This window comes from Sylvia atricapilla, chromosome 2 (genome assembly GCF_009819655.1).
Source record: "Sylvia atricapilla isolate bSylAtr1 chromosome 2, bSylAtr1.pri, whole genome shotgun sequence".
NCBI lineage: Eukaryota > Metazoa > Chordata > Aves > Passeriformes > Sylviidae > Sylvia > Sylvia atricapilla.
In genome coordinates this window covers 111,819,011-111,840,919 of record NC_089141.1, presented here as the reverse complement: position 1 = coordinate 111,840,919, position 21,909 = coordinate 111,819,011, and the positions used below count along the sequence as shown (strand labels likewise).

Below are 21,909 nucleotides of genomic sequence, written 5' to 3'. Positions count from 1 at the left end.
CTGAATGAGTTTGGCCATTTTGAAAAAGAGACTGTAAATTACCCAAATCAGAACATATTTTGTTGCCCTATCTGCATTTCTGAGACTGTAAAAATGTATTCCATGCCAACTGCCCACACCAATTCCACATATGTTACATATGCAATCTTCAAGTTTTATAAAGGAGGAATAAACATGTTTGTTTGGTTTGATTTTGTGGGGGTTTTTTTAAGATAAGGCATAACTTGATGCAGGAGCTGTGCTTTTGTGTACACAGACTATGTTTGGTTAATTTTATGATTAAATTTTATGATTAAATAGTATAGACCTGACTGATCACACAATGTTTTTTTTTATTTAATTGTTCCCCCTCTTAATCTTTGATGAATTTATTAGGCATAAGCAGCTACAGCTCTCTACCTGCTGTTGTTAACTGTCATCCTCCTGGATATTGAATAAAACTGCCATAATCTTTAATGCCTCAGTTTTAGATGATTTGAGTGCTTGCATACGTTGCTGTAGAAGCTGCTTTCCTCATTTCAGCTGGGAAGCAGGCAGATAATTTTAAATCACCAGCTAGTTTTAGGGGCTCTGATTAAAGAGGATTCAACTTTGCCCATGATATATGGAGCTGTCTGGAGGATTAAAATATTTTTCCTCAGGCTTTTACTGGTGCATCCCACATAAATAAATAGCCTGGAGCTGACCAATGGCTTAGCACAAATAAAATAATTCTCTGCTCTTCGTATCATCAAGGACCATAACCCATCTCCCCTGTAAATTTAAGCACAAGCTCATTAATTAAAGAGAAAACCTCCATCTCCTCTGGCCTGAACAGCAGCTGCTTTATGCCATCACCATCAAATGTGCACCTTAATAGTTTTGGAGCTTTGAAGTCATTGTATTTCCAGAATATAAACTGTTATGGACAACATGATCAGAATAAGTCACAGCCCTGCAGACACAGAACTCCAACAGCAGCAGAATTATTTTGACTGGGTGCAAATAGCCAATATCATCCCACAGCAATCACAGCAGCTGCAGCTCTCTGGCCCCACATGTTTAACTATTTTTATTCTGCAGGTAACTAAGAAGGTAACGGAGCATCTCAACCTGAAGGAACAGTTTTTATGATTAATTTATCATAGCAGCCACTCCCTTCTATGAAAAGATCTATTCAAAGCTTCCCAAGACACCTGAGAAGTCAAGATTTTTTTTATCTAAAGCATGTGCAATAGCAGAGACAAAGCCTCACGTGGTACATTCTAGCCTAGTATTTTTATTTTGGGAGTGCAAAATGAGGGAAAGTGAAACAGGTTAATTTGGTGTTATGGTAATGACACAAGAAGGAATTAATATCTTCCTCACTCAATTTGAAAAATAAACCTATGTTTGGATAAAAAAATTATTCAGAATATTCACTGTGGGAGGAGGCAGCTCCACTAGGAATTAGAGATAAAATAAATAATTTCCCCTGGAGACTCTTGGCCAGTCTACTGGGAAAAGAATTCAATGTTCAGTGAATAATTTTTAAAAGGAAGAAAAAAACCTGCTAATGATATACATTTCTATCTTTTTGAACAATACAATAATGTTAAGTCTATGGTGTTGTTTTTCAACAGCTCTATAAAAATGTAAATATTTTTTACAATTTCCCCTCACTATAACAATTTTTTCCTCTACTTTTCTTTCTCTCACACACACTAATTTTGATTCTCAACATAACCAGCTATGTTGTATGAGGGGACCCTACTTCTGCCTGTTCTTTACCCTTCACACAGGCACAGAGTGTATTTAACTATTACAGAGTGTATTTAACTGTTAACAGAGTGTATTTTGTGTATTTAACTATTCAGTTCTCAATACCACTCACACCTGACATTAAAAAACAAAACAACACTTCTGGTGAGTTATTCTCATATTTTGTGACTCAGTACACATTTCCCTGATTATGGAAACATGCAAAACCATTTGTATTCAGTGTTGCTTTAGGACAACTGATGAAGCCGTGTTCTAAACAGAAAAAAATAACAATAGTAGGAGCAGAAGTATCTAAGGACTTTTCTATACCTTAAAATCAACAAAACTCCTGCCATCCATGATCCAATGAAATTATTCCATAATGGAATATTAGAAAAACAGCATTTAAATATTGCACAAGTCCCACATATTTCCTACATTGCTAGAGGAAAAACATAACCCACACTAATTTAAAATTGAAATAGCTGCAAGCAATTCCTGAGAATCTGTTTGCAGAGTGAGTTCCACCAGCATGTGGGGATTTTGCAGACCTCGTTTTTTATAGGTTGCAAAGTTTTATAATTCTTTCAACTTCTCAATAAACAGAAACAATTTGAACGAGAGTCATGTTATAGCAGTGTGAATAGATGTGGTTTTCACACTATTTATTTTCTGTTTGCTGACATCTTTGTCAAACTAACTTTATAACAATGAAAAGGGTTCAGTAAATATAACTTTCCAGCAGGGAGCAAATTCACAATGTGATTTATGCTGAGCATCAACTCAAGATTATGGGATATTTCAATCCAACTTCATTTCAAAGATCTATGTGAGGTAAAACTAGGAAGGATGTGTAATTCCATATCATCTCATAAAGATTACTGTGATTCTGTGCTATTACTTTCCTTAGACTGGAAGCATGAAGAAAATATCATTATAAACAAAACAAGCATCCGTCCTTTAGAATAAATCTATTTTAAGGGTTTTTATTTCCTTCTCTGAACTGCTCAGAGAATCATGACTTGGAAGCCTGTCCAAATATCAGGATGATTATGCAAATATACCCAAATACATTCCTAAGATAATTTTTATCATTTGCCAATTTCTGTTTGATTGGAAAATTGAGGCACAGTGAAGCAAATTGATTTGCCTGACTTTATCTTGTGAGTTTGGGGCAGATTTGGGAATCCCAGTTCTGGGTTTTGAGCATCCAAACATCCTTGCTTACCCCTCATTTCACATGAAAACCTGCAAGATTGGATTCAATCCTTTATTGAGGTGCACAAAAAGGGCACAGTTTGGATGTGTTAACCTCTCTGAACACATTAAATATTACTATAATTGTTCTCTTTCCACTGTCAGAGTGTTCACCAGTGGGCTGGACATGTTTTGTTTGCACCAGCGCTCATTTTCTGTGAAGACCTCAGAATAAATGATTTTTAAAATACAGCCTTTGGCTAGATTAATGTTTCAGGCAAGCTGTGTTAAACACTTTTCTGCTTTTCCTGAGCTTTCCCTGTACTTACAGATGCAATTAGCCCTACAAATGGTTTAAAGCATCTATTTATTTGTTTTAGGGTTGCATTGCATCATTTGTTAAGCAGCTAGAGTCTAAAATGTCTTCTGTTGTGTCTTTTGAATGGTGATTGTTAAGGAAAATGAGGTGTTTTAGGAAAAAAAAAAAAACCACTGCAACCTCATATTCTACATATGGGACTTTAGTCATAAGTCACAGAAAGCATTTTTTGAAATGCTCAGAAAACCTTTTTGAAACTCACACAAAGCATTTTCCACTTCTAGAACTTTTTTTTTTTTTTTTTTTTTTTTTTTCAGGAAGCATAGGACTCGATTATAAAAACCAACCAAATAAATATCTCCAAGCAGAGACAGACCTGCACCCTAACAACTTCCCTCAGCAGTCAAACTCTCTTCCTTTATGTCCACAGGCCATTAAAGAACGTGTTGAGTCACAGAGTGACCTTGCCAGCACCATATGACATTAGCACAGATGGCCTTGGCCACGTTAATGACATTTCCACGGGAAGATCCATACCATTGACATTTCTTGCAATCCCAGAAGCTGCAAGCAGCACCAAGTTGCCTAAACAGGATTGACCTGAGAGGAAAGCCCCCACGTGTACAGCCCACTGCAGCCACCCAAGGCATGCAGAGTAGCATTCCCAGCAGGAATCAGGCACATCCATGTCCTTGGGCTGATGCCTTGGGACGGCTGACCTGAAACAGAGACTGCACGGAGATAGAGAATAAAAGGGGATGAGGTTTTGGCTTGTTTTCAGCTACTGCCAAAGCTGAGATTGAAACATGGAAGACGTAGTTTTCGTGTTCAGACTTGGATGTTTGTTATTTCTTATCTATTTACAGACTCACAAGCTGCGAGCTCTAACTAACAAGTTAGAGAAATGAGGTAAAATGGAATACTTCTAACTCTTTCCAAGGTTATTTAAGAGCTAATTACCCAATAACGAGGTGATACCTATATTATTTATATTTCTGACCCAATAATGACCACCCAAGGCTCACAGTGAGGACTTTTTCACCCAATTACAAACAACTACCCAAACCCATGAAGAAGAAGGAAGAAGAAGGTGAAGAAGAAGGACCAAGACAATGCCCCAAATCCTCCATCTTGCACCACAGACATTACTTTATACTGAAATCCTAAAATCTAAGTCTCCAGAATTCCAACAAGTAGATATTTATTGAAAGGCCTTTAGGATCCACTTTGACAGCACAAGAGCCTGACAGGGCTACATCCAAGGTGGACTAAGAATGGTCACAACATGGACAACTGGTAACATTTTTATAAGTTTTGATCCATTTGCATATTGGGGTTGAATTACCTAATTACATCTTCAGGTTGTGAGATCCCATCCTTCTTGTTCCTCCCTTTGGCCCACCCTGGTTTGTGTTTTTGGGCCCAAAAGTTGTCCTTCAGCAGGAAAAGGATTTGTTTTGTGTCCCTGCTCTGTGAAGAGCTGAGTGACACTGAATATGAGGCTCAGAACTGCACCCCTGGGCAGCACAGAATCTGAAAAACATGAAACCTAAAACTTAAGGAATCATGGCACTGCTGGAGATGGAGAACAGTGGCCAAAACTGTGCATGGAATCACCACCAGGATCACCCAAAGCACTGTGGGCAGCAGGTCCAGGGAGGGAATTCTCCTCTTTGCTCTCATGAGATCCCACCCAGTGCTGTGCCCAGGTTGGATGTCTCAACATCAGAAGGATGTGGAACTGCTGGAGAAAGCCCAGAGGAGACCATGAGGTTGATAAGGGGTTGACAAGGAGACTGAGGAACCTTCCCTGTGGAAAGAGGATGGGAAAGTGGGGGCTGTTCAGCCTGGAGAAGAGAAGATTCTTTGGAGACCTCACAGAACCTTCCAGTGTCTGAAGGGGCTACGAGAAACCTGGAGAGGAGCAACTCATCAGGGGCTGGAGGGATAGGACAAGGGGGAATGGGCTCAAAGTGAAAGAGGGGAAATTTAGATCAGATATAATGAAGAAATTGTTCCCTGAGAGGGTGGGCAGGCCCTGGCACAGAGTGCCCAGAGCAGAAGTGGCTGCCCCTGGATCCCTGGCAGTACCCAAGGCCAGGTTGGACAGGTCTTGGAGCAGTCTGGGACAGTGGAACGTGTCCCTGCCCATGGGATTGAGATGATCTTTCAGATCCCTTCTGACCCAAACCATTTTATGACTACCACAAAGACACAAAATACACCTTAAAGGAGAGGATCACTGTGAAATCACAAACACGTGTCTTAGTTTAAGCATGGTACCATGAGCTCAAAGTGATTTTAAATTATGTACCAGTGGTCTGCTCTTTTTATTTATGCTTGTCAGCTCCCTAAAAAGGGATGCGACTCTCTGCCAATGGTGCTTCCAATGCATAAGGTCTGTAAGAAGTACTCCTTTCTGCATGAAATAATCTAAAGTAAGGATATTCACCCAATTTGCTCCAATGTACTTCTTTCTCCTGAGAAAACACAACAGACTTTTGACATTTTACATGAGCATTCAAAAAATGCTAGTGTCACTTAGAGAAGAACATTTAAAAATAATTATACCTATTTTTCAAAACTAGGCAGCGGAAAAGTAATGAAGAGAAAGCTCTGAATTAAAACTACTTTTCTTCTCTTTTCCTGATACTCAGCTTTAATCTGGGTATACTCTTTTATGCAGTCAATGGCTTAGGGATGTGAACAGCCACAAATGAATCTTAAAAAAAAAAAAAAAAGAAAATTAACGTGGCAAAATCTGACAGCTGTATGGCATTTATTCTAAGCAAATTCTGCATTGGTTCAATCTCTCGAGCAACTCTTATTTGGGTCAACATTATTGCTTTCATAGTTCACAGTCTTTATCTCCTGGGAGAAAGCCAATTTTTTTTCCTTCACTCCAATCCTCTTAGGCATAGCCCCAAGAGTCTGTATCACTGACCTGAGGATTTGCATTCTACACCATGTCCGTGGTGGGGACACACTATCTCCCTCCCTGGAGCATTTCCATTAAAAAGGTGGAACACACATGCAATCCCTGTAAATTGAACCTCCTGGACTTTTTTTCTTTTTTTTTTAGTTCTGAAAAGGGAGCGTCGTACAAAGCAGAGCAAAGACCAGGGAAGATAGGGGGAGAAATAAAGAAATAAATAATATCCCAAAGATGCAAAAGTCAATACACTGTGTTTCATTTCTTTTTTCTTTCTGACAGGAGCTCTGGCCCTGGAGCCTGGTCAGGGGCAGCTCAATAATAACGATCTAAGGCTGGTCTTCAATAGAGACTCAACAGCTGACAGCTCCTCTGTTCAAATTGACAAGGGCACAAAGAAAGGCTTGAATAATTAATTGTGAATGGTTGGATGTGATTTGATTGTGTGACCAACCTGTTACATCGACTTGCCTTCACCTAATCTTTCAAAATGAGATATTAAAGCTGAAACTCTGCTGTGCTTCTTTCCTATTACCTGGTTGTCTCTTGCTCTGTGGCAGAGCCTGCAGGATGTGCTCTCCATGAGATGGAAGGTGGTGAAGGAGAGCCCTGATCTCACCTGGGTGAATAGGACTCTGTGCTCCAAGCCTGCGTAGTCTCTATTAAAAGGTGCTTTTAATTTCTATTATGTAGATGAAGCCAAAAAAACCCCAAAAAACCAAAAATACCCCCAAAAAAACCAAACAAAAAAACCCCCCCAAAAAACCAAAACAAAACCACCACCACCACCACCACAACAGCAACAACAAAACCCCCCAAAAAACAACAACAGCAACAAAAAAAAAGAAAAAACACACAAAAAACTCCAAAACAAACAAAACAACAACAAAAACCCCAAAACCAAAACCAAACAAAAAAAAAATCCACAAAAATACCAAACCAAAAATAAAAACAAGGATGCGATAAGAAAGTGACATCAGCAGAGGTATGAGCTATGCACTAAATAACTTCTTCCTACCACAAAAAAAAAGAAACCCAACCAAGCCAAAAAGAATGAATCCAAAGCCCAAAAAAGATCCTAACTAAACCAAAACAAAGGAAGCCCTAAAAAACCCAAAAACCTCACCCACTACCCCCTGAAAAAAAAAAACCCAAAAAACCCAACCCTAAAAAATATCAAAACCCCAACACTTTTCTCACTTCATTTCTGAGACATTTTCTAGCTAACTTTTCGCAGGCCAATTTCCCACTTAAAGAAACTGCAGACACCTGAACATTCAGAGCCAAGTCACACGATGAGCACCATCTCAAACATAATCTGCATTTATCTTTAATAGGGACTGAATACGTTAACATGCACCACTTCAGCATTGTCTTTAACACAGGTGCTGCTTTCTCAGCAATCCTAAAGCATAGGTGGCACAATAAATCTTTGTTTAACTCCTTCACCATACTTGAATGACAGAAAGATCGGGTGCCAAATAATTTCTGGTTGCTAAAATTCTTTGAATAAGTGAACTATTTCAAGCTGCCGAAGGTCTGCAAATGTGCAGTTAAATGCTGTGTTTTGAGGGGTATTTGCTGCAGTCAACTGTGGTTACAATGGTAAACTGCACCTTGGGAAACTGAGAATTTCTCTGTGATTAATCAAAAAATGTTTTCTGTGAGAGCCAAGCTCCGCTCTCCCCTTATTCTGACAAAATTCTCACGGAGTTTCACTCTGTATGGAAAGAGTGACTGAGTAAGGAGGGATTATTTCAAAGTTTGTTTGGAAACTCATCTTCTGAACAGCAGAAACCACTTAAATGAAAGAGTCTGATGGTTCAGGGCAGTCCTGATTATTTCACTGTGTTCTAATCCCAGCTCATGGTCTGCAGAACTGAAAGAGTCTCCAGTGCTTAATTACAAGAAGAAACCTGTCTCTATAAAATATGACTTATGTGTAAAGTCAACACTGGTTCTTAAAACACATTAAGTTTTGAAGAAGAAATCAGGGCACATGGAGGTAGAACATTAAAAAGATGCTAAAATTTTAAATTACCTTTATTTTTCCTTTCAAACAAATAATACTCTGTGGACAGGCATCAGCTATTTCCTACCAGACTGTACCCCGTGGTACATATTAGGGTTGCTGAAAAAAGTATTTTCCAACACTTTTAGGAGCAATATTTCCTTAGACTATAACCTCTGTTAAATATTTATACATTAATCTTTATTTTTATGTAGGAAAATATCCTATATATGCATGTGTGCACATGCATGTCCCCATCACGTGGGTGATAAATAATAGAAGGTCCCTCTTTATGATAAATTATGGATGAGATGCATAATATATGAATTAAAGTTAACAGCAGGAAAAATCATTCATACACAAGAAGCTGGAGGAGAAACTAAACCCTGCAAGAGGGAGGTGGCAAACAATTCACATTTTAGTTCAGAAAAGCAGATCTGAGCATTTCATAACTAGGCAGCTTTCTGTGCTCTGTTTATGGAAATGTTGCCCACCAAAGAAACTGGGAAAAAAAATAAATATATAAAAAAAATTAATGTCACTTGACTGAAATTCTATTGAGAATTTGGCAGGTTCAAGGAGGAGCTGTGGAATGATTCAAGAGGTGGAAGCCCAGTTTTTAAATGGTGCTCTAAGGAGACAGATTTTTTTGTTATGAACAAGGAGCTGAAAAAGAGAAATAACAACTACCTGAAAGATGAGGGAATAAATTATCAGGTCAGTTTATATCTTCATACCCTATCAGAAAATGAAAACAGAATTCATTTGGCATAGGCAGAAGATGGAAAATTCAAGCAACAAGGTATTCACAAAAAAATATCACAGCTCATGTAGAAATTACAAAGTGGATACAGGAACTCTCTGGTAAATTCCAAGCAAAAACGTGGGAAGTCAAGACAATCTAAAAAATTCTTTAGGGAAAGAAAAAAAATAAAAGAAAAACAAAAGCAGGACATCTGTCTTTGCTATGGGAATTCCAGCACAGTGACAAACTTGCAGAGAGCAAGAATTGCTCTCAACAGGTGCTGGCAGCCCCATCCAGCATCACACGAACCAACCCCTAAAAAAAAATTTGAGATTAAAGCAACCAGGATAAGAAATGTATGTTAATTTAAATCTAGATCAATCTTTCCAATAATTTCTGAAATTCTTGGTTTCAGTCTGGATTAGGACTGAATCTGTGTTAGAAAATTAGTAGAGGTACTTATGATTTTCTGCAATTTCATTCTTTCTGAATTACAAAAGCAAAAATTCTCTCTCTCTTTCTTTTTTTTTTTTTTTTTTTTTAAATTAAGTCATTTTTATGTTAATATAAATCTGGATTTTGCTCATTTTTTCACACTGGCCCACTTCACTTTTTTTCTTGGTGAAGTGGCCCCAGATGTCTCTTCAAGAACGTTTACAAAACCACAATTTAAAAAAAAGAAGTGCTTTGTGCTTAGTTCCCTTTCTCTAAAGCATCCTTGATGTTTTCTGTGAATATTAATTCCTAGCATTGGCCCCAAATATGGCAAATTTTAATTTTGCAGCCATGAAATCATTCCTTTATTTTTAGTCCTTTTTCTGGCATCAGAAATCTGAAAAGGAAAACATTTTGTAATTCTGTCTCTAGCTCAGAGGTTAAAATTAGTCTGAAATTCAGCTTACTAATTATCTGAAGTAACTGACCGTACAGTGACCATTTTTTTAGAAATAAGATATTATTCCATCAGTTTGAAGGGATGGAGGAAGAGAAGACTATGGGTGTTTTGATGGAAGGTGGGACATCTCTGAGCTACCAGTGAGCCATGAAAGATCCTAATAGGATTCTAAGATAAAGCACGAAGCAGCAGCACCATTGAATAAGATAAGAGCTCATCTAGGATATCATCTGTAATCCAAGATGATTTTGTTCACCCAGGACATCTCAAACAACAACTAAAAATCAGATCTAAAAGCACTAATAGAAAAAAAAAAAAAAGCCTATTTTTTTAGAGAGACATTTAAAAATTGGCTTATTTCTTCTACCAAAATAAAGGTAGCAATAAATGTGTGAATATTACAGTAAATAATGAACTATATATGTTTGGGTGTATATGCCAGGGAGGGAGAGGAGAATTGTTCCATTTAAAGAGCATTACTGGAATGAGATTTAATGGCTTTGAGTTATCCATTAATAAAACTTAGTCTAGACAATTGGAGGAGATTAGAAGATTGGAAGATGGAGAATGTCCCAAACAGAGCATGGGGAAATCTGCTTGTCCCAAGATGGAGCCTGGGATGGAATTTGCCATGCCTGTGTACCACAGTCTGGGAGTTTGGGCAGCTTTGGATGTTGAATTCAAGCAAAAAAAATTATATTTGTTAAGATTTCTTTGAATTTATAATATTTTGTTGTTACTATGACTAAGATCCAATCATTAATCACAGAGTTTAGGAAATTTTTGTCCACTGGTCTCTTCTTTGGTGTATTTATTTTCTTCTGAGCTTCCCCTTGCTGTCAGGCAGAAAACATTCTAAGCAACATTCTAAGTGCAAAGGCTTAAAAAAACCCTAAAGTGCTTAATTGGCATCTGTTGTTTGCATGCTCAGGATTATGAACCCTCTCCTAATTTGGGAAGAATAAAGAATTCTGGTACCAACCAGACTGGCAAGGTCCAGGAGCTCTTTTAGTTTTCTCTTTTCCACTTGGGAGTTTATTCATGAGAGGTGCCTTGCCATGGAATTTGTAGGATACCAGTTTTTCATCCCTCCCCTTCATTGTGCTATTTTGTTCTGAGCAGGTTGTTTTGGCTTGTAGTGTCTTGGGTGTTGGTTTGTTTTTGGGTTTTGTTGTCTTTTTTTTTTTTTTTTTTTTTTTTTTGGGTGGGGTTTTTTTTTTTTTTTTTTTTTTTTTTTTGTGTGGTTTTTTTTTTTTTTCTGAATTCAGATTCTGAGCAGCACAAGTTTCAAGAATATTTGAGGAAAAGATTAAGGAGTGCTTTTAGTTTTGTGGGTTTTTTTGAGATTAAGAATAGATGTTCTGTGAACTCTTCTGAGTATATATTTATGTTCATGGAACTGAACTTGATGACCCAGGTCACTCTTTTCCTAAATTCTAATGGAAGCTGCAGTTATTTTTTGCTTTTATGTCCCCATTTCAGCTGAGTTTCAGAAAGTTTCACAGCTGGGAGTAAAGCAAAAGATCAATTTTCTTTTTCTTGCAAGGTTTTTCTCTCTTTTTTTCTCCCCAGTTCTCTGCAAGGAATCACAAGGACAAAACCTTTTTGGAACTTGGTTCAGGAAGTTCACTTCCTTCCAGAAAAAATTGAGTGTCTAATTTGGCATAGTTCCTGCATTTGTTTGCAGTAGTTTAACAGTGACACTCTCTGAACACAGAAAATTAAAACATTTGGTACTTCTTGAAAATAAGATCCTCACATGAAGATTGTGCTGTGAAATCTTTCCACAAGGAGAATTATGAGAATCTCTGTTCCTGCCTTACATCATACTTTGCAAAATTCAGCATCTGTCAGTCCACAAAAAAAGGCCTGTACCCAGTGAAAGCCACTGTGTTTTTTTCCTAATTTACACCTTGAATACTGGGTTATTTTTGTCACAGTGCCACTGAAAAAAATTGCCACCACAATATTTCTGCTGGTGACTGCTCTTAGTACAGGTGTCCTGATTTTGGTTAGTAATGACTGATGTCACTGCATTGCTGGAAATGCAGGTGAACACCTGATAAACCAAAATGAATCTCATCACCAAAATATCAGTGTGAACCTCAGGAAAATACAAATGCAACAAAACAGAGTTTTGTTATTTAAGCTTTCTTGGAGCTGCAGAGACATAAATCATGTATAAAATAATATCATATTTATCCAGACAAACCAATAACACTGAGAGCTTCCATGGGTGATTCTGAAGTTTCATAATGGATTCCTGGACAATATTGGTTGGTTTTGTGTCACACCCACAAAAATATTCACAATCATTTCCCTGAGAACTGAAATCTACAGTGAATTCAGGGAATCTACAGGAGTTCTTTCTTTGGAAGAAGATACTCCTTCACTCTCAGAATCATTAGAAGAATCCTCAGAACAAAGCTGCAAAATATGCAAAATGGATGATCATAAAAAGATTTAAATCCTATAAGGTTCAGGACAGAGTTAAAATGTGATGTCCCAGCAGTCCATCCTCTAAGTAAATTGGGAGCAATAATGACTCAGAGAGCTCAGTCATCTCCTGCTGATTTTAGACAGAAAATGAGCACAACTGTTCACAGGTGGGTGAAAACCAGACCTCACTCAAAGACAATGCTCCAGTTTGCTATCACTTAGAAAATCCTAAATATTAGAAATGAAAATGTAATTTCCAGTTCTATATAACCCCAGAGCTCCTTTGTGCTGGGAGCCTGAGTCCTGTTCCCAAAACCATTCCCTACAGATCATAAGGCACCTGCAAATCTCTTACATTGCTCCTGGCAACAGGGAACTTAAAAAGTTAAAACAAAGACTATGAGAGCAAAGCAAGCTATGAAATACTCATAATGCACACCATTAATTGTTATCCTGTTGAGCATAATGACTTCTAAAAATCTTGTTTGGGGTATTACAAGTCATCCTGAAGCAGAGGCATTCAGAAGTCATTAATATTTTAACTACTCTTGACCTTGGATCTTCTGGAGAAGCCCCTGACCTAGTTCAGTCTGATTTTTTCAGCTACTCTAGGAAGTTTTGCAACTGAATAGAAAAAGAGAAAAAGCTCCTTCCAGATCTCAGGAGAGAGAAGAGAGAGGGTGTGGATCCTTTTAAGGGCTGATGGATGCCCACAAGGTGTACCATCCACCCCTACAGGATAAGGATATGAAAACTCTTACAAATATTTTACCCACAGACAAGAGGCAGAAATTGGAGTCAATCCCTCAACACCCTTCTGTGGGAAACATTCCTTTGTATCTTTCTTATTATTAGTCATGAATTAGGATTTAGCATGCAGTTATATACAGAATTAGATCCTGGAAGAATCCATAAGTAGCATTCAAATCTCAAATCCAAAATTACAGTTGCTCAAGTTTAGATCAAGTTTATTCCTTAAATCTGACTTTTTATTCCCCTTTCTTCTGGGCACTGGGATTATCTTGACTAAGTCTGAGATTCTGTGATTTCTTTTGAGCTGGTTTTTTTTTTTCCCCCCCCCTATGCTTTACACTTACTGTGGAAGCGGGGGGGGGGGAAGAATATTGGCATCTGCAAAGCGATTGAGTGTGCAGCCTGATCATTTGCTAAGCATTATTAAAAGCTCCCTGAAATCACTCCAGTGCTTTGCCCTTTACAAGCCATCAGCCATCAATTCAGACCGTCAAATGCGATTACCAGCTCTCCTCCTGAAGCTACTTCCAAGCCATTAGTCTGATCGAAAAGCTGTGTCCTTCTCCTCCTCCCAAGTGCGTGTAAATCCACCAGACTGGTGCTGCTGTGTTTGTGGGGTGATTCATTACACTCCTGAAGAGCATTCGTGGTGTTAAAACTCCAAAGCGAGTCAGAATTCATTAAATTTTCAGGTAATTTTAAGGGAACTTTCTCAGAAATAGGCCTGCATGTTCCTCTCTTTTCTCTGTGCCTCTGTCCATTATGTATTTAAAATGTTCTGCTGGTGTGTAAAGAGATTTACTGACAGTTGCTTGGAAAAATACAATTAGAAAAGAATCAGGCTTTTGTACCAAAAAAATTTTTACCCATTCTACATTTTTTTTCCTACCAAAAAAGTGAGTTTTTGTCAATCATCCTTTTCTAAGCAGTATATTGTGGCTGTTTGGCACTTCTGTCTGAGCAGGAGTGGATGGGATGACTCCATCCATAGAGAACCTTTATCCATGGCCTTACGAAATATCCTGTAGGAAAATGGTAAATGCTTTATATTTGCCACAGATTGGTTCTGGGAACTCAAGCTCAGCACGTGGATGGATTTCTGCCCAGAGTTATAATTGAACTGAGGTGTTGCTCTCCTCAGCCTTTACTCCAAGAACACACAAAATCACAAACATGAGAACCTCACAGAGAAATATTGACAACAATTCAGCTGAAATAGTCAGGACTGGACCCCAAACAAAAATGTGAAAAGCTCAACAACCTGAATTTCATCCTGACCAAAAATGGAGGAAACTGAACGTTTCGTGAACGTTCCAATAGAAATTCAGCTCTCCGGCATTTTAACATCTCCTCCTATTGTAAATTGAGCAAATTGCTAACTTCTCATTCATTTGTGTAGGAAATGTCTTTCATGTGGTTTCTCATTTTATAATTGGAACATAGTGTGTCCAGATTATTTATCTTCACCTGATTGAGAAACCATAACAAATCCTCACAAAAGGAAAAGGTCCTGCAGCAACAAAAGCAGAAAAAAAGTCATTATAAATGCAAGACAACCAGATAGACAGGTAACTAGAAGATGCACCATTCCCTGCAAATAATTTATAACAAATAATTTATTTATCCAATTTCAGCATTTTTTCTGCTCACAATGCATTAGCAAGATCCCAGAGTCCTAGAACTGACTTTTTACTTGAAATTATTCATGATTTTTTCCCCTTTAAAGATAAAAAGGTTTGTCTTCTCCCTTCTATTCAAAAAGATTTTACTGTGTTTGAAAATTACATAGAGTTAAATAAGACAACCTTTTTTGAGTTTTATGAAGCTAAAAACTATCTAGATCTTAATTTTGGGGCACAATTACGCTTAACTGCCTTTTTTTTTTTTTTTTTTGGCTTTTTAAAGGATACTTTTCTAAGCAGGATGCTTCAGTAATTCTACTAAGTAGTTAAGATTTATTTTGCTCTGATTTAAAGCAGATCAGATGTCTAAGTACCACACAGGTAGGTCGGGCCCATTACTCCTTGTCCTGTGACTACAGTTCCTGGTGAAAAGTCTCTCTCTGTTGAAAGTTGAAACTGAGAGATTTTTTATCCTCTGTTACTGACAACTTTTGCATCTGGTTTGCCCAGGTGCTTGTCTTTTTGACTGAATTCCTTTCCTAATGAGAAAGATGATTTTCTTCTTCATGGAAACTTCCCCTTGCACAGGAGAATGGCTCTGAGAAACCCAACAATGGGATGTCTTCACTTCTGTTCTACAGCACAGGATGTTTTCCTGAAAGATGTATTTCAAATAAGCAGAGATGGTTTGGGGAATCACTTGGAAGGACTGTGGACATCTGGAATATCCCCAGGGAGAGACTCCCCAGCCTCTCTGGGCTCTGCTCAGGGCTGGGCACTGCCCAGGGCACAAGTTGTGCTCCTGTGCAGGGGAATTGCTGGGCTCAGTCCCTGCCCGGGGCTCTGGGGCCATCGCTGGGCCTGGAGCAGAGCCTGGGGCTGCTCTGCCCTCCCTGCACACAGGGACAGACATGGGGACACAGGGACAGACATGGGGACACACAGGGACAGACATGGGGACAGACATGGGGACACAGGGACAGACATGGGGACACACAGGGACAGACATGGGGACAGACAGGGACAGACATGGGGACACACAGGGACAGACATGGGGACAGACATGGGGACACACAGGGACAGACATGGGGACAGACATAGGGACACAGGGACAGACATGGGGACACCCAGGGACACCCAGGGACACCGAGGGCCCCTCTCCCTGGGGCTCCTCTCCAGGCTGAGCAGCCCCAACTCCCTCAGCCTCTCCTGGGCACGGAGATGCTCCAGGCCCTTCCTCAGCTCCAGGAGCTCCTGTCCCTGCTGGGCTGAGGATCCAGGGCTGGGCACAGCACCCAGAGGTGCCTCCAGGGCTGGGCACAGGGGCAGGGTCAGCCCTGACCTGCTGGGAATGCCCATCCCCATGTCCCCAATTCCTGTTTGTAACTTTCTTAGTGTCAGACCCAAGTGACGTTCCTGTAATGACACCACCTGAGTTGGGTGTTGACATTAAGCAATCCCCAAATTTAGTATTTGAGAAGTCACTCATTTAAACCCAACCCTTCATGTGAGCAGCTGGCACAGCTGGACCACACCATGGAGCATGGAACAGGCAACACAGAGCCTGAAACAAAAGATTCCTCTCTGCTCTGAAGATTCTCCTGAAACCTGTGTTATAAAAACCACAAGGGCTGAGGACCCTTAATCAGCAGTTTCTTTTATGAAGTAGTGTTAAAATCTGTTGCAATATTAATGATTTTAGTTCCTCAGCAATAGGGTACCTTTAATCCTGCCTGTGGCATAAAATACTGCTTTTTAACATTTTGACTCTCTGTCAGTATTACAATACATATTAAGTGACAGAAAATTCATTACGTGTTGCAATATAAATTAAGGGCAAAACCCAGACAGATCAGCTACCTTGTTCACTCAGATAACAGACAGCACATTCAGAACTATCTCTTAAAAGATTTTGCATTTTTAAGCTACCCTTAGTGCTTCTCTTTTTTCTACCACATTTACTAAGCTACATATATTTTACGAAGTACATATTTGCCAAACTTAATGCTTGTTCCTCAGAAATGCTGCTCATAAAGAGAAGGTGCATACAGGATATATTAAATTGACATATGCCACCAAAGGGAAAGAGAAGAGGAAAGCCAGCAGGTCTTCTAAATTTTTACAGCCCTCCATAATTTTTCACTTATTTGTTACCAAGAGAGTGTAGGTTAAAAAAAAAATAAATTAAATTAGTCATTGATACAACACTTAAAACACCCAAGGATCACATTTTTTAGAACTGGTACCTTAAAATCACTTATTTTTGTGTCATAGAAGGACTGTCAGGTAGGACAACTGTTTCAAAGATTGTATCCTGAAAAGCAGCATTAAAGGCATGTAGGATGAATTGCTTTTACCTCCTTCTACCCAAAAGTATTTTCATTTTCAAAGTCAGCCCAGGCTTAAAATCTCTGGGAAAAAATCCACAGTCTTAGCACTGCAAATAGTAAAGCAGGAATACATAAGAAATGAGATGGTGTGTGAGTTTCAGAAGCTTAATCTTTTAATCAGAGAAGGTTTAATTTTTGGTACAAATATTCCTGAAGCCATGTCACTGGTGGGAAGACTGAAGCATTAACATGGCACAACTAGACAATCCATTTAGTGGTTGGGACTGAAAATAAATGATTCATTAATTGATTGCAACATTTTGCAAAAGATCAAGCTACTATTTATACTGTTTTATCCATTGCTATGCCGTATTTCCATCCATAAAAGAATTTATGAGCAACAGAAAGAATTTGCTGTTTCAGTGCCTAACATCTGGAATGATCTTCCTGTTTTAAAAACAAAGTTTTAAAACCGAAGGCTGTAATATTTCGCTTACAATGGTCCTAAACTTGAAATGCACACTTATAAGTTGCACGTTTCATATTTGAGGGACTTCAGAGGTGATTTCAGAGCTGGTTTCAGAGCTGGTTTCAGAGCTGGGTTGAAACACAAACCAACTAAATGACTTCAGGACTACCAGTCCACATGTACTTAGAAGTATTATTACCTTGTAGTTTAATTCATCTATTGAGCTATTTACACTGAGTGTGTAAAGCTGCAGAGCTTTTTGCTCCCTCAACACATTTATGCACGATTCTAGGTCATTTCCATGATGAAATCCTGCATGAAACTGCATCTACCCAAGTGCAGCACTGCACTTGGCAATCCCTGCAACCTCCTCCATAATTCCAGCTGACAAAACCAGTGTTCCCAGGCTGAAGCATTCCTGATTAATGAGGCATTAGTTCTGTATCAGGTAGCAATTTCAGAATAGTCTATTTCCAATGAGTTATGAATATGACTTGATTATTACCATTTGACCTACTCTTGTGTTGAGATGATTTATGGCTGCATTTCCCCAGAGGACCCACCAAATGTCATTGCCTTGAAAAACCACCAGTTATGTTCCAGTAATTAAATGGAGATTAAAAAAAAAAAAAATTGCATGGTAACCCCAGAATCTGTGCTTGGAATTCAGTAATCTGGGATATTTGTACACTCCCTTACAAGGGAATTTCCTTAACGTGAATGAAAATGAGCCACATAAAAATTCTGCAAGTGTTGACCTAATATAAAATACAGCTGCTTCTGCCTCCCAGACATTTGGAAAAATCAAGTTCTCTGCCTTACTCAATTTACACATGGAAGTTAAAAAATAAAGCAATCATCAGGCACAGTCAACATGGGCTCACAAAGTCTATTCTAGTCTCATTCTAGGAAAAGACAATCCCAATGTAAAATAAAACAAAAACACCAAACAACATAACTCTTTAAACTTTACATGGGAATCAGACACAGATAATTCACTATCCTGAGACAAACTAAACATTTTCCAAGTGTCCCAAACTATAACTTGTCTAAAAGGTCTCTGACAAAAGTCAAAATAAGCAACAATAGACTTATCTATACCTTGGGAAGGAATTGTTCTGGCATCTCCCACTTCTTGCTAGCTGGAACATAAACTAGTTGCCACAATTTTAATGACTTGCCCTGCTTTTTCTGATGATGAGGGGAATGGATTTGCTGTCCTTTGTTTATTACAATAATAGCAAACTAATGTTATTATCCCTTAAGGGGATATTCAGAGTTCTGTAGGCTCGAAAAGAAGTCTCAAATTATGTGGTCAATTAAGGAGATGACCAAGAAATAATACAATGGCAATCTTGAATTTTGTGTATAATGCCAATTTCCAAAATCATACTTGCACATACATTGTCATGTGCCATCTGTTGAGGATAAGTCATTCTCCTTTTTAAAACGATGACAGAAATGAAGGACACCTTGATTTAAAATTCTCTTTGCCCTGTGACTTGCTGTGCCACTTGTCACACTATTTTTCAGAGTAATCCTTTTTCAAAAGAGTGTGAGAGCTTGAGTGCTAACTTGGATGCTTCTGAACTTCCCTTTCCTGCCAGTTTGATTATTCCACAACAAAAGACCATCCTTCAATTCACTGCTCCACTTATTCTCAAGCAGAAGGGCATCAAATGAAAACCTGGCACCCCAACTTCAACAAAAATCAAGCACACCTGTGAGCTAGAAAGAAACAATTTCATCAGACATCACCAGGCAGAGCAGGAAAACCATAAAGCAAATTTAAATTCAAACATCTTCAGGGGCAAAGCACGTTTTATTGAATTTATTTGTGACAAGGGGGTCCTGATCACAGAATCACAGAACAGAATCCCAGAATCACTGAGGTTGGAAGAGATGTCCAGGACCATTGTGTCCAACCTGTGCCCAATGCCCTTTGTCACCCTGAGTGCCACCTCCAGGTGACACCTCCAGGGATGGGCACTCCAAAGCTCCCTGGGCAGCTCCTTCCAAGGTCTGACAACCTTTGTAATGAAAAAAATTCCTGCTGCTGGCCAAGCTGAGCCTCCCCTGGGCCAGCCTGAGGCCGTTCCCTCTGCTCCTGTCCCTGTGCCCTGGGAGCAGAGCCCGACCCCCCCGGCTGTCCCCTCCTGGCAGGGACTTGTGCAGAGCCACCAGGTCCCCCCTGAGCCTCCTTTTCTCCAGGCTGAGTCCCCTTAGCTCTCTCAGCCACCCTTCATATTTCTGACTCTCTATTAAGAGACTGGAGCTTCTCAATGCCCCGAAAATCACCATCTTCACTGCACAAGGACCTCCCAGACTGGGAGAGCTCTGTGTGTTTTTCTGAGCTGTGGAGGAAAACAATACACCCAACATCAGCCTGCAGGTCAATGGCAGAGAATGCTTTGCATCCTCTGCATTTCCAGTCTAATATCCTCCTCCCTAGATGGTTTTCTGTAATTATTTCTCTGCACTTGTGCAAAGTCTTTCATTAAACCTGAAATATCAAGCAGCGCCATAAGAAGATAACTGCAGCCATGTGCCCTCTAAAGGAAGCAGTTAGCCTAACCTGAAGTAAGGCTACTTTCCACAAACAAATATAGAAATTTAGTCTTTTCCTGTGGCTTATTTTTATGGTTTTTTTTTTGTAGCAAGGGCTGTGCAGTTCCACTCGCCTTTAACAGCTTTGCTTCACGTGCTCTGAAGGTCTCGAATTCTTTCACATATGTTAAAATAAGGAAAACAGGGCAGCTTCCTCCCCATCCCATAAACTACCCCTGAACAAAGCAACAAACCACTGCCTTGGGATAGGGAATGTGCCCCGGGGGCAGCCAGGAGCAGCACCAGAAGTCGGGAAAGAGGGAAAATGATAAGCTGGGGCATGAGACGAGGCAATGAGTAAGGAGCGCTGTCATTTAATAAGGTCTGTTCTCAGTAATTACAGCGACACAATTTGATCAGCAAGGACTAAGTATCTTCATCTGAAAGGGATCAGATGAAATTAGTGCTGATGTAATAAGTGCCATTTGTCACTATTAAGGGGAGAGGTGTTGACAGGGGCCCTGCCGTCGCCGTGGCAACGCGGCAGCGCCGTTCCTGCCGGCGAGTGGCACAAGTCCTGGAGGCAGAGGATGCTCGGCTGGGATAACCCAGTTACCCCCTTCCCCGGCTGGGTCAGGCAGGATCCCCTCATGCTAATGATGCTGAGATTCCTGGGACTCGTTTTGGAGGCTCAGATGTGCCATTCCTCAGGCCTGAAGCCTGCCTCAGTTTCCCTGCTGCTGGTGACCTCAAAGCATCCTCAGGGATGTTCTCCCTGCACCTTGCTGCTGGTCTCCTGCAGCCCTCCCTCACACAGGCCCCTCGGCAGGTGGGAAATTCCTGCCTTTTCTGGTTATATTGCCAGCATCCCCTCGCCCCTGCCGGGTGATTTTCTCCCACATAGCCTTAATGCAAGATTTAGAAACATTGAGGGCTTGGTGTTGGCCAAACTCGAGCTGAAAGGTGTCCTTTCCACCAGGCAGCCCCATAAAGGAAATTTTCATTGCAGGCAGAAGCTGAGCTTTCTCTGCCACTGGAAGTCCAGCAGCGAGGTTGTTCACAGGTAGCTTACATATTGTTACAGTATTTTCCACTGATGCATTCCATGATGTGAAATAAAAAGGGAAGATTTGCTGCCAGCGGGGTAAAGTGCTAAGTGTGAAATACCACATGAGAGGAAAAAAAAAAAATAAAAGAGAGATTCTCTTGATCAGATACTCATAATCAATGCATATAGCCAAAACACAATCTTAATTACTATCAGTGGGTGGAAGTTTCCTGAACGTTAAATTACCTGCAGCAATTATGAACTACTGAGGAACCTGTTTACAGCTTCCTGAAATTATCATCACATAATTTGGCAATCTGCCATATTTTATTTCATTAAAAACTTAATGTACCGTAACATAATAGCCATAATAAAGCTGTCAAGATCCACTCACTGCTATTTACTTCGATATCATCTGTTTATTGTCTCTCAAAAGTGAAAGCCAAACAGGAAGGAAAACTGAAAACCCACAGATCACATGAGAAAAGGAGAATATGAAGGGCTCCCTCTTTCTGCTGTACAGCCCCAGCATCCACCTCTGTCACATTTCTCTCACAGTCAGAACCAATGCACAGAAAATATCTATTAACTTGTTTTTGAAGACCTTACCTGCTTGCTAAAGTATGATGCACGTAGATGGGACAAAACATAATTTGCAAGAGCCCAGCAATAATTGTCAGTATTTTACACTATATCAAGCATTAGCAAGGCCAATAAAATCATCATAATTTTCAAGTTGTCATCTGGAAGAAGTGCTTCCTCTGCCAGGATGTCTTTAAAATTAAACACTGAAGCATTTGAGAAAACTGCAGTGGCTGGAACTGATGCAAAAATCAAGAAGTCAGTGACCGTCACAAAATGCAAAGCTGTTGGATGAGGAGTT

The 21,909-nt window shown here is 39.6% G+C and overlaps 1 protein-coding gene across 1 annotated transcript in view; it reads right to left on the bottom strand.

Moving 5' to 3' along the window:
- Nucleotides 1–21,909, bottom strand: part of DSCAM (DS cell adhesion molecule) — a 388,992-nt gene that overhangs the window by 203,303 nt on the left and 163,780 nt on the right. The gene's annotated exons all lie outside the window — the stretch shown is intronic.